Genomic DNA, 12,653 nt, shown 5'->3' with positions numbered 1-12,653 from the left:
CAAAAGAAGAAGACTATTTCATGACACATAAATATTAACATTTCAATGTCCCTTGTTTTTTCTCTTTTTAAGGACTTTATTTTTCTAGTAGTACAGTTTCAGGTTCACAGCAAAATTGAGAGGAAGATGCAGAGGTTTCCCAGATAGCCCCTGCCTCTATGCATGCACAGGCTTCCCCATCATCAACATCACTCATCAGAATAGGACATTTGTTACAACTGATAAGCCTCCACTGACACATGATCGTCTCCCCCAAGTTCACAGTTTACATTAGGGTCCGCTCTTGTGTTGTTCACTCTGTGTGTTTGGATAAATATATAGTATATAATGGCACTATCCATCATGATATCATAGGACTATGTTCATTACCCAACATGAATAAAATTCTCCTACAACACAGCTCTCATTTATGCATTATCTATGGCTGCTTTCATGATACAACAGCTAAGTTGAGTAGCTGCAACAGAGACCACACGGCCCACAAAATCTGAAATATTTACAATCTGTCACCTTACAGAAAGTTTGCTGATCCCTGACTAGGCAGATCCTGCTGCAGTATCAGACCTCACCTTGAGGTATCAATATGTAACAAGGTTCGTTGAAATCCATGCTACCTAAACTTCACTTCTTTTCTTTATCTCTTGCTGATGCACTAATGCCCTAGAGTTGCTATTTCAACTCATTCCTTTGTTTCTATAAGGACCTCCTCCTTCTCAGCAGGTATCTAATCTCTCATTTTATAAAGAACATCAAGCCTGCTCAATAAGAATGCTTTCAAATTACTTCTCTTACTCTGTTACCCCATGGGAAACCAAAACTATTCAAAAAAACTTACAAGGCCTAATGGTATCTTTAGTATCTGATAAGCTTGTGCTCAAATCCCAGCTCTGCAGTTGCTAATATTTCATTGTGACCCTAGGCAAGACCTCACCCACTAGGTTTTATTGGGTATAAAATTGACTGATAGCATAAAAAGGAACGCATTTGAGTCATTCCTAATGAGGCAGATGAACATGGAGCCTATTATACAGAGTGAAGTAAGTCAGAAAGAGAAAAACAAACATTGTATACTAATGCGTATACAAGGAATCTAGAAATATGGTACTGGTGAACATATTTGCAGAGCAGTAATGGAGACACAAATGTTAAGAACAGACTTATGGATGCGGCTGCATAGAGGGGAGGAAAGAGAGGGTGGGATGTATGGAGAGAGTAATACGGAGACATACATTACCATATGTAAAACAGATAGCCAACGGGGATTTGCTGTATGACTTAGGGAACTGAAACTGGGGCTCGATAACAACCTAGAGGGGTGGGAGGCAGAGGGAGGGTGGAGGGATGTTCAAGAGGGAGGGGACATGGGTAAACCTATGGCTGATTCATGTTGATGCTTGGTAGAAATCAACACAATACTGTAAAGCAATTACCCTTCAATTAAAAATAAATTAAAAAAAAAAATAACATGGGTTTGGTGTAGAGCAGATGCTCAATGACTGTTTTCTTCATTCCACTTGACTCCAAATTACCAACAGATCACATTTGTTACAAACCTACTAATTTATCAGATATTTCATATTCATTACCTCATTAAATTCTGATAGAAATACCAAGATAGCAGATAAATCGTGTGGTTGTTCTACCCAAACTTTCTTCATCAATTATCCCCTTTTTCTTTCAGTTCTCACCCCTGCTAGCTCTATTTCTCTCTGCACATAGTTACACATATAAACTTCCTCAGTTTTCCTCTCAGCCTTGCCACAATCACAAATTAAGTTCTTCTCTCACTTTCCCTGCAAAAATTAAAAAGAAAACCCACTCACACCTTAACCCTTCACAACTCAGTTTCTATTTTTTTTTTTTTTTTCTATCAATCTACTAAAACAGCTATTCCCAATTGGGAGAAAATGGTTCCCAAGAAAACCAAAAATTCTTAGCTCTCAAAAATCAATGGCATTTGCTTGGTACTTATTCTGCTTTAGAGTAAATAACGTTCTAACCAAGATTAAACAACCGTCAAAGTTAAGCTCTCTTTGGCTGCCATAATTCACCCTTGTGGTTTCCTTTGCTTATCTAACCACTTCTTTTTAGTCAGCTTCACTGGCTTCTAATCTTCTTTCTCATCCCTTTCTCCTGTCCTCCATACTCTTTTCTCCTTCTATAATTTTACAGTTGACCTTTGAGCATCTGGTGGTGGGCGAGGGAAAGGTATGTGTGTATAATTTACATGTAATTTATAGTTGGCCCTCCACATGCATGGTCCCTCTATATCTACAGATTTAACCAACAACCATGTGGTCTGTAGTGTTTACTATTGAAAAATAACTGCATGTAAGTGAACTTGTGCAGTTCAAACCCATAGAGTTCAAAGGTCAACTGTATTTTCTATGACTTTGGCTTCAACTGCCTGTTTTATACAAATCAAAACTAGCTGTATGTAGCCCTAACATTACTTACAGTTTTTTATCCTTTTTTCAAACCATAGGCTAAATGTCTATTCATATTTCAAATTCAATCAAGGGCAAAACCAAAGGTCCCTTAAAATAAAGTCTTTCTCCTGACTTCTCTATTTTGCCAAGTGATGCCATCATTCCCTGAGACTTAAAATCATAGAATCACTCTTTTCTCTTATTCTCTATTACCTTGACCTCAGCAGCTACCATATGTTTATCTCTAAAATGTTTCTCCTGTCCTCAATTCCTCACCTCCCAATCAATCTTCAATCTATAACAGTTCTGCTTCAATGAAATTGCTGCTGTTAACATCACTAACATCTTCCATGTTGAAAAACCAGCAATCCTGAATCATTTCAGGACTCCTTTTCCTCTTTGCCTTTGGTTATAGCCCTCTTTCTTTCTTGAAAGTCTGCTCCCTTGGTTTCTGGTTTCCTCTATACACATATCTCTCCCTCCTGTGTAATCTCTTACTGTTGAGTTTATTTGTCTCTTATAGAACTTATTCACATCACACATTTGGCTGAGAGCTCCTGGAGATTAAAGACTCTACATCTGCCTAACACATAGTAAGCACGAAGTAAACATCTGTTGACTTAATGAGTGAGTTAATTCTGTTTCATTCCATTCCTTCTGTCACTACTCTGATTCAGACTCTAGTTCCCTCTTACCAGGTCTATTTCACAAGTTTCTTAACCAGCTTCCTTACTTTCAACCTACTCCAAACATTTCCAGGTGTGGTTGCCAAGTTAATTTTCCTAATGTAGATCTGTGGAACACATTCTTATCTCACACGAAAACTTTCCAATTGCTCACAGAATTGAACCATACATATGAATTTGGAATCCAGCACCCCACAGTAAAAGTCCAGTGTGCCTTCCATAATCTTTTGAGACTATTGTATAACCCGAAAGCTAACATGGCCTTTCACATTCTTTGTGTTTGGTTCCCAAACTCCTTCTGTTGTAATCTTTCATCCTTTCAAGGTCCACTTTCTCCATAATACTTTTCTTGATCCCACAGGGGTGAATAACTTTTGATCTTTGATATTTTAATCCATGTAGGACTATTTACACTACTTTGGTGGGTCCTCATATTTCCAGCCTATTATTGTGATTAGTGATTGGCCTTATTGATTAGTGATTAGTGATTAGTGATTAGTGATTATTGATTGTGATTAGTGATTGGCCTACCTTGCAAACTTTCTTAGAGCAAGAACTGTGCATTCTTTATTTTACATTCCATCTCATAATGTATTTTCAATGAACTTTTAGTGAATTAATATTTGGTTAGCTATATATATTGAATACTTTGCATTTACTTATCTCCTATCTAAAACACTTTCCCTTAATTCAAGAAGCAAGTTTCTTCATCAGTAAATAGGGCATGCTGAATGTGATTATTTCTAGGTGCACTCAGATTCAACACCCTCTTTCCTTCTGAGTCACATTTGATCAGCCTATTTTCTTTAAAAAAATTTTTTTAAACCCTCCCTTAATGCTCAAGCTCGCCTCTAACTTTGACCTAAAACCCTTTGACTCAAACACTTTCCTAGTGAAGCTGCCTGAAATAACTGCCCATGGAATGGATGCAGTCTCCTCTCTCACACTTCCTACCCTCTTCTTAGCCTACCACGATCTGGTTTCCACATCATCCCTCTACCCAAAATGCTTTTGCAAAGTCAATCACAATCTCTTTCTTGCTAAATACAGTGTGCTGTTCTCAGTCCTTAACATACTTGACACTTCAGTTCTAAGATGGTCCCAAGTTTTTGTCTTGAGCCCAAAACTCAGCTTGAGCTCCATTTTTATAGATCCCAATGTCTGCAAAGACACCCTCAACTGAATGTTAAACCCAGTAGAGTGCTCAATAATATTTGTTGAATGGAGAATACCTCCCAAGTCTGCTCTTCTTGGCTAGGTAAGTATTTCTTAGCCTGTTTTATCCTGTACCCTCTTTTTTATTAGAACATAAAATCCAATGGCCCCTCGATACCAAACACATTCTGACACAGCTGCCCACCTTTCACCCACAGGTTTTTGCAGCTTGAGCATGATTGTACATTTGCATCAGATGATCATGCACAAGATGATCATGTGGAGCATTAGTTTCTGGTGTTTAAACTATTAAAATAATAGCACTTGTTGAATTTTCCAAATGTAAAATTATACTATAATATTAAATGTATTCATAGGCTTTTTGAAACAGTATACAGCCACTGGAAGGTCCTGCTGCCCATAGTGGGTTGAAGTCACATTTCCCTTCCTATTGCTCATCCTCCCAGTTGACAACCCCAGGGTTAGAAGCTCTTTAAGGCTGAGTACAGCTCAAAACTTGTGCAACTTTTGGTTATAAAGAGCTTGAGTGTTTTTGATCTCTGAATATTTGGGGCATTTTCCCTTTCTTTCCCTCATCCTCTGTCCTCTAACCTCTGTTCACACTTCTAACCCCCCCTTTCATTTTTCTTATTTTCACTGCATTGATCATGGATTGTGCTATCCCTGTGGACAGCTAGACATTTCTTTTTTGGGAGGCCAGAAAAGTAACTTGTCCGTTTTGGAATTTTCTATGAATAAATGCAAGTGACCATGTCCTTGGTTATACATGGAAGTCCAAACAAAGAAAAATTTTCTGAGTTGCTTTGGGGAAGTCATCCAAGCATGGTTGAGAAGAGAGGCCTTCTTTCCAGATCTGGATTCCCAAGCAAACAAGAGAAATTCACTGAATTCAGGCATAAGCCAGAGCTGACTTCAAATTTTCTGCACAGCAGAAACTAGAGGAGTCTTAACATTCCTTCTGCTCACATCTTTATTTCACTGTATCCTGCTGCCCCTATCTTAGAAATGTTAGAATTGCTAAACTATAGGATAAAGTGCTTTGCCCTTCCTTCAGTTTTTGAAACAAAGTGAAAATAACTTTGGGCTATTTTTTTCACAGTACATTTTTGTCACTTTGCCTATGTATTTACCCTCACTGAGTTAGCTTATATATGTTAAGAAAGCTTTCAATGAAGGAAATTAAACATTATTAAATCTGTTTTTATAACTGCCTTATTGTAAGAAAAAAACTACAATCTTGCTCTTGGTTTTAGAGCACTTTAAAAGGAGTCTATGAAAATCAAAAGGATTCCTTTTAGCCTCCAGTTTCCTCTTTGAAGGACATACTCGTTACACTATGGCAACATAGGCAATCTTGAATGGCTATCAGATTGGACACCTTCACCTAAGAGTTACACTGTTGACAGTCAAGTTCAAGGCTCCAAGAACTTTATAACATCAATTGCTTAAGCCAAAAAGCAGAAGTAAAGACCTAACCAACTTAAAAGAAAACCTATGCAGAAAGTATAAGAGTGTGTAGGCAAAATACTCCTGAAAGCTTTCTAAACCTGGTTTTTCAAAAGGGTTTGTAAAGTGTTTCTCAATTCTCACTCCACGCCCCAAACTCCAAACAAATTACATGTGTTGAGCCATTATAGTTAGTACATGCACTACTTCCTTCAAATTTTCTAAGAGGCCAAACTGATAAAAGCCCTTGTACCTAATCATGTGATTTCATGTATTATCTCAGGTCTATACCCTTGTGGTGTTAAAGCTCCGGGTTTGGTTTTGGTGTCAGTGCCCTCTTTCTAGGAATTAACTTTCTATTATCATTTAAGTAGATTCTGCATTGATCATTTAATGTGCAAATTAAGAATATAGTTTCTATTGAAGTATACAGTAGAATTTACAATACACAACTAAAAACAGAGACTCAAATTCATGCCCAGCATCATATTACTAAACAAGTTATTTCTCCCTCTTCTATTTCTTTTCTCATTCTTAATATCGTCTTTTCCTCCATCCTTAACTTTCTGTTCCAAGTTCCATACAGATTAGCAAGGTCTGAGTTTTGCTTTAGCACCCTGGACTCATCCCCATGGGCAGCAACAAGCAAATGTGCATGAAATCCCTCTTATGTCCTAGTATCATGGAGACTGTCCTCTGCATCCTCCAAGAAGTCCCACTGAAAAATACTGTTTTTCATAACTAAGTGCCTGACAAGCTAAGACACCGGTATTTTTTTCCTCATGGAAAACGTGTAATGGTATTTTTTTTTCAATTGCTGCATAATTCTCAAGATTATTAAGTAGGATAAGAACTACTACCAGGAAGACTTTGAGGGTGTGCTAAGCAGATCACTGGGCTTAGATATGCATGTTTAGTTTTAGGAGCTGGGCGAGTCAAAGTGCTCCTGCATGACAGAGGTATGAGTAATTTAAAGATGGAGAGAGAAGCGGGGAGCCAGGGATAGAAGAGCTAGCGAAGCTGGGTAAAGCATGAGGGAAGGGCCGGAGAGGAACCTTCAGTGTTGGCAAACTAAGAAAGCACTTTGCAGACCAGAATGTTCAAGTGGTTTGACGTGAGATATACATATAAACCCCCTCATCTCTCCCTCAGTAAAATCTTCACTGCTCACTCACTCTTCTGTGAAAGAGGGTTCTATTGGTGAACATATGGAAAAGCTGATATCTGTGACTGTGGGTTGACCTTGGACAAAACCAGAAAGAGGTTGTGCATGTGCCAGAGACAGCAGGGTCAGCTAATATCTGTGTTACTCCCAAGAAGGCCAAGGTATAGGAATCAGAGAGAAATTGTACAAATCTTAACTATGTTGAACTGGTTCAGGTGATTTTCAGGTCCACTATATCCTTCTAGTTTTCTGTATATTCATTCTATTAATTTTTGAGAGTTTGATGTTGAAACATCAACTAAAAATCTTAATTTATCTGCTTAAGAAATAATTGTATTATATAGTATATCTAACTTTGTTCTGTATTTTCCAAGTCTCAGGTAAATGTGTTAATATACTTTCATAACTTAAAAAAGAAAGAGCAAAAAAAACCAGACCGGGACTTAATCCACATAGTCACATACTGCCTATATTAACAGAGTCCAGTTACTGCATCTTTCTGATCCTTCAGTATCTCCACTATAAAATGGGGGTAATGATAGCAGGCTTTGAGGTTTTCAGGAGCATTAGGGCTAAAAAGTACAAAATACTATATAGAAGTTACTTTTTTAATGATGTTTTTTTCCCATTTTTGCTGTAGCTGCTGAAAACCCTGAACCAAGCCCACGACTCAAAAAAAAAATTGAAATGTAGTCTTCAGATGTGTTGTATTTTTCTTTCTGAGTCTTAAACTAAATTTTATTTTTTCTACTCATAATTATTTACTCATCCTATATCTATTCTGTTGTATTTCAATCTGCAGCAAAGCCCTTGTAAAAAGTGGTATTAAAGAATTTCTATTATCCTCCCCAGATCCCCATAGTGAATTTTAGGACATTAAGGGAATTGGAGCATCTTCTTCCACGTTAAATGCTGCTGCCCTGCTTACAATTTCATAATGTTGTATGACCAATACTTGGAGTGACCATGGCATTGATTAAAACCTGTCCCAAACTGTCTTGCCTTGTCCCTTTTATTATCTAGCATTGGCTCCCATCTGGGATTCGCAATGAGGTATCGTCTGTGGAAACTTGGCTTTATCTTCTTTATCATTGCATCACTACCAACTAAGCTGATCAGACCCAACCGTCACAATCACGCCAAAAAGCCTGCCCCATCCATAGGAGGCAAGAAAAGAAACAAGCAACAGATAACATTGCTGTCACACCTGAGAGAAGCAAGGCCCAAAGATGCCAGTGATCAGTTCATCATCAATACAAAACTGGAATTAAAACCCAGCCAATCACTTTCCTGCATTCTCAGCACTACAGAAGGTGAGTGCTTAACACACTTGTTTACTTAGGCAATCCGTAGCTTGTCAGGACATCAAGTCACAGGCACATTTATTTGATTCTGCTGAAGATAATAGCTTCCAATGACACAGCCACCCTGGAAAGACTAGAGCTATACAAGCCTCATCTCCACCTTTGAAATTTATTGCTAGTTCATGAAAGCATCAAAACCTCAATACCATCACTACAATGGAAAGGTAGCACCCAGTTCCTAGTGCAAAACCCAAGGAAGTTTTAATTTTACACAAAAGAAGACAGAACTTTAAAATAAATCTCAAGTGCTTCAGAGTTGACAAATGTGTGCCCTTTTCCTTTCCTCTGATAACTTCCGAAGACACCACAAAGACCAAGGTTTCTAAACTTTCCAGAAGTGGGTTTTCCCTTGTTTGCCTTTGGTTTTGTTTTGGCTTAGCAAATAGTACAGCATACGGCATATCAGTTGTTATATCCAGGAGCAGAAGGCTGGCTGTAAGCAAAAGACTTGAGAAGTTTCCCCTTGCCCCGGTGGTTAGCTGGGAAATACCATGCTCTCCAATTTCCCCAAATCCAGGTGTTTACAGAACACTGTTTATAGCTACATTGAGGGAAAGAGGAAACACTCATTTCTCCACTAGCAAGAGCTCTAGAGCAGGCAGTCCTTGACACACCAAGCAAGCAGGAACTTTAGCTGATTTTCAGACTGGATTACGTATGCCTTAGCAAGTCTTCACCGTCATTCTTTACAACTACACCAAAACAAATTACCTCTAGCTCTTACCCCAAGTACTTAAAAATAACATAGAAGAGCAATTTTGCAAAATGCTTACAAGATTGACTAGACATGAAATTAGTAAGTAAAAGACAAAGTATTATTGTTCAGGTACCAATTTGGCTTAGCAATAAGACTAAAATGACATCTAAATAATAAACTTATTCTTTAAGAACTAGCAACAATCTTTACCAAACAAGTTTAATTTTTAGAAAAAGGAATGAAATCAATATTATGAGAAAAATCTGTGTAACTGTTACCATTAAATACATCTTTCAAACAAACGTTCTTTTATGTTGAGCTTCTCTATCAGTCTGAGATCACAGGCAGTGATTACAATGGTACAGTACAGAATGTCTAGAACATTATTGTGTCCACGTAGATGGCACAACAATTCAACTCGCTTTCACAGGAAAAAACCACTTAGATGCACGAAAAAGTGTGGCAATTAGTTTTACTCTTCTCCCTCCCTCCCACCCCTCAGGTTTTAATCATCTGTTTTGTAGCAACTGTTGTAAATTATGGGTAACAACAACCTTGGAACTTCAATTCCAATACAAGCCAATACCCACTGCCACCTTCTTGGCAGTCTGCCATGTGTGCTATTTTACAGTTAGGCATTAGGAGGCAGCAAATGGCTCAAAACCACAGGCAAAGATAAATGAGTAGGAAGTTGGAAAAGAGACCCAAAGCAGCAAAAGCATAGAAAACAGATTTCATCTTAAATACAAACTTGCAGGAATTTAGATTTGCTATGAGGAATAGTTAGAAGGGGAAAGTGTTTGGCCCTCATAGAGACCTCTGTGAAACCTTCAGGGTCCTATTCCCCATTTCAGCGTCTCTAAGAAACTGGTTACCTTAAGGGTTAAACAACATAGGTCTTGGTTTCATTTAAACTTGTTTTCTGGCTCCAGAGAGAAAGGTCTCAGGGTTGCCTATGTGGAATTCTCAGGTCACACTCGAGTTGGCAGTGCCCGCACTAATGCAGATACTGTTCATCTGGGAGACATTAGAACTGATGCTTCCCCATAGCCCTTTGTTCCAATTTAAAGTGTTTACATATTTTAAATATGCACCATAGTTATGTAAAAATGCCAAAGCTCCACGTATGTTTAAAAAAAATACTTGTGACCTGTGCTCTCATCAAAAGTAACATGTCTTTAGACAACACATGCCATTATTTTTAGGAAGCTGAAAATAGACTTTTCACTTTTCTTAAAAAGGGATAATCTCTCTCAACAAAGCTCATTTCAACTATAATGCTTCATTAAATTATATGAAACGTAACTTAAAGAGCCTTAAAAATGTTTGATTAGTTTATAATATCAAAACAACTCTTGCCTCTCTCTCTGGATATTTACTTTAAAAAAGTAAGCTCATGTAGCTTACACAAGAATTTTATTTCAAGCACAAGTAGAAAGGGCATGATTGATAGGAGTCAGAACTATGAATGTGTGAGGAAGACTGTGTGGTACATGGAGAAAAGAAATACATAATATCTCCAAGACAGTTCCCTGCAATTTTGTGCATTGTTTCTTGAATTGTTGTGCTAAGACTGCATACATTACATGCCACACAAAACTTAACTATTACAGAATACACGGAGTAAAGTAGTAGTGAAAAAGACACTCATCAGCACAATATTGTGATAAACAGTTAAATCGAACCAAAAGTCATTCACATCAAATAATGCAAATGCTGCACAAAACGTATTTTCCTTCTAAGCATGCATGCTGATTCCAAACTCCTCCAAAAACCGAATTTCAGCTTTACTATGTTTAACTATTAACAGTAATTGAAAAAAAATATCACACATTACTTACTATTTTGAAGATATCTATGCCATCCTTCTGAATTCAAAGGGGTGAATAAGAATCACTGCCACGAGGAAATCTAGCAGGCAAAAGGAGAGAAAAATAGCAAATATTAGTTGTCTGAAAATTAGCATCTTCAGGTTTTCTTGAAGTACTTCCCAAAGGATCCCAAACCAATGAAGAAAAAGTTGGAGAAAAACATCACACACATCACCAGCTGACTTTCTCCACAAACCCATGCAGCTCCAAACTTTAAAGGATAAATTGCTGAGCATCTTGAGTGAGCAAATATCCGACTTCCGCATCACTGGTTATAGACACAATTTCAGTAAGACGAATGCATCTCCAAAATTGTGGTTACTTTAATGTATTATCCAGATTTCCCCCTGTTTCTCTCCCTTTCTCCCTTTTCCATTCACATTTTTCTTCCTACAAAATGCACATAGGTCTGTTCTTCCTTGTATCCGAGTCAGGCCTGGCTTTGAAATGCATTTCAATCTCTCAACACAGACTGCTTTCATTGCATTTAGAGTCCCACTAAGGCCCAGCTTTAAAAGCTACTGATTCTTTTTTTCTTTAGCCTTCCTCACAAAGGAAGGGTATTTTGTAAATTACCAGCTCGTTCAGATCAACAAAAGGTACTTTCATAGAAAGCCCCATTTGATTTTGCTCAAATTTGATTACAAGGATGGAGAAAAGGAAAGGAAGTCAAAAAGAAAAACCCCAGATGGCTTTTTCATTCATCTCAGTGAATGAGCTTTATCTGTGCCTTTTGAAACTGTAGCAGTGGAAAAGCATTTCTGTTGGCTTAAAAAACTTGACAAAAATTATTGGTTTGCCATTTCTCATGTAACAGCCATTGGGAACTGGATGAAAAGACTTTTTCATGGGATCGCCTGCTTGGATCAAAATAATGGAGATTAGGTATTTCATTATAAATTACAGTGGGAGATAGAGCAGGCTGTCATATTAATAGCAACCTGCTCATGGCCTTCAATGGTAGCTATTCTCCTAGACAAAGGACCAAGGGGGTTGTCTATTGAACTTGTACTTTAGGCCTGATCAATTTTCTATCATCAAGGCAAAAGGTGAGATGACTAACAAAGGAATTCACACATGAGTGACCTCATAAGCCTACAGATAAAACAGCTTAAAGAAGCAAAATACATCCTGAAATTATTGATGATAAACTATATCAAGTAGAAGACAGAGTGTGAGTGAGAGAGGAAAGAGCAATGGTCTATAATTCTCCTCTCTTCTTGGCCAAATGGACACATTAAAAGCTACTTGTTTTCAGCTGCAGATAATTGCAACGTTTGGTTTGCAGTGGTCTGCTTTAAATCCTTCAGCTGACTTCTTTTTTTTCCTCAGCACAGCTCCAGTCATTTCATTCACTATTAACAACAGCATTGTGTTCAAGACAAAGCTTCAACCAAGAGTCACACTTAAAAATAAAAACTAAAAAGAATCCCAAGCAGCACAGGCTTCAAGATATTACACAGCTGAACGTGCATTTGTTATTTTGCTCCAGGTTACCAGCCTCTTGCCTGCCTCTCCATGTGCACGTTCTTCTTAGATTTTAAATCATTTGAAGTCTAAGCTGGACCTGTGACTAAAAGACATAGAATCTTAATGAAGCCTAATGAAACATGTGATTCTATGAAGATTCTTTTGAAGAATAGTGATGATAAAATACAAATCAAAGAAGTAGTGTAGGAAAGGTGATTGATTTTCATCCAACCACGAGGAATAATTTAGATTCCCCATTGAAGTTGTCCAGATCACTGTAGAAATTGCTAAAATTTTCTTCCCTATTATACTTGCAAGGAAATTTCAGCTTCTTTTTAAAAAAATAATT

At 37.6% G+C, this 12,653-nt stretch overlaps 1 protein-coding gene across 8 annotated transcripts in view; it reads right to left on the bottom strand.

Moving 5' to 3' along the window:
• The window catches only part of LOC145538674 (uncharacterized), a 736,734-nt gene that overhangs the window by 574,384 nt on the left and 149,697 nt on the right, over positions 1-12,653 (bottom strand). For all 8 annotated transcript variants that reach the window (XR_014077166.1, XR_014077160.1, XR_014077169.1 and 5 more), the window contains one exon: positions 10,805-10,874. The gene's annotated coding sequence lies outside the window, so the exon portion shown is untranslated. The remainder of the gene's footprint in view (positions 1-10,804; positions 10,875-12,653) is intronic.

This window comes from Giraffa tippelskirchi, chromosome 2 (assembly GCF_054371585.1).
Source record: "Giraffa tippelskirchi isolate mGirTip1 chromosome 2, T2T-mGirTip1v1.2.pri, whole genome shotgun sequence".
In the NCBI taxonomy this organism is placed as follows: domain Eukaryota; kingdom Metazoa; phylum Chordata; class Mammalia; order Artiodactyla; family Giraffidae; genus Giraffa; species Giraffa tippelskirchi.
This window is presented reverse-complemented; position numbering and strand designations above follow the sequence as displayed.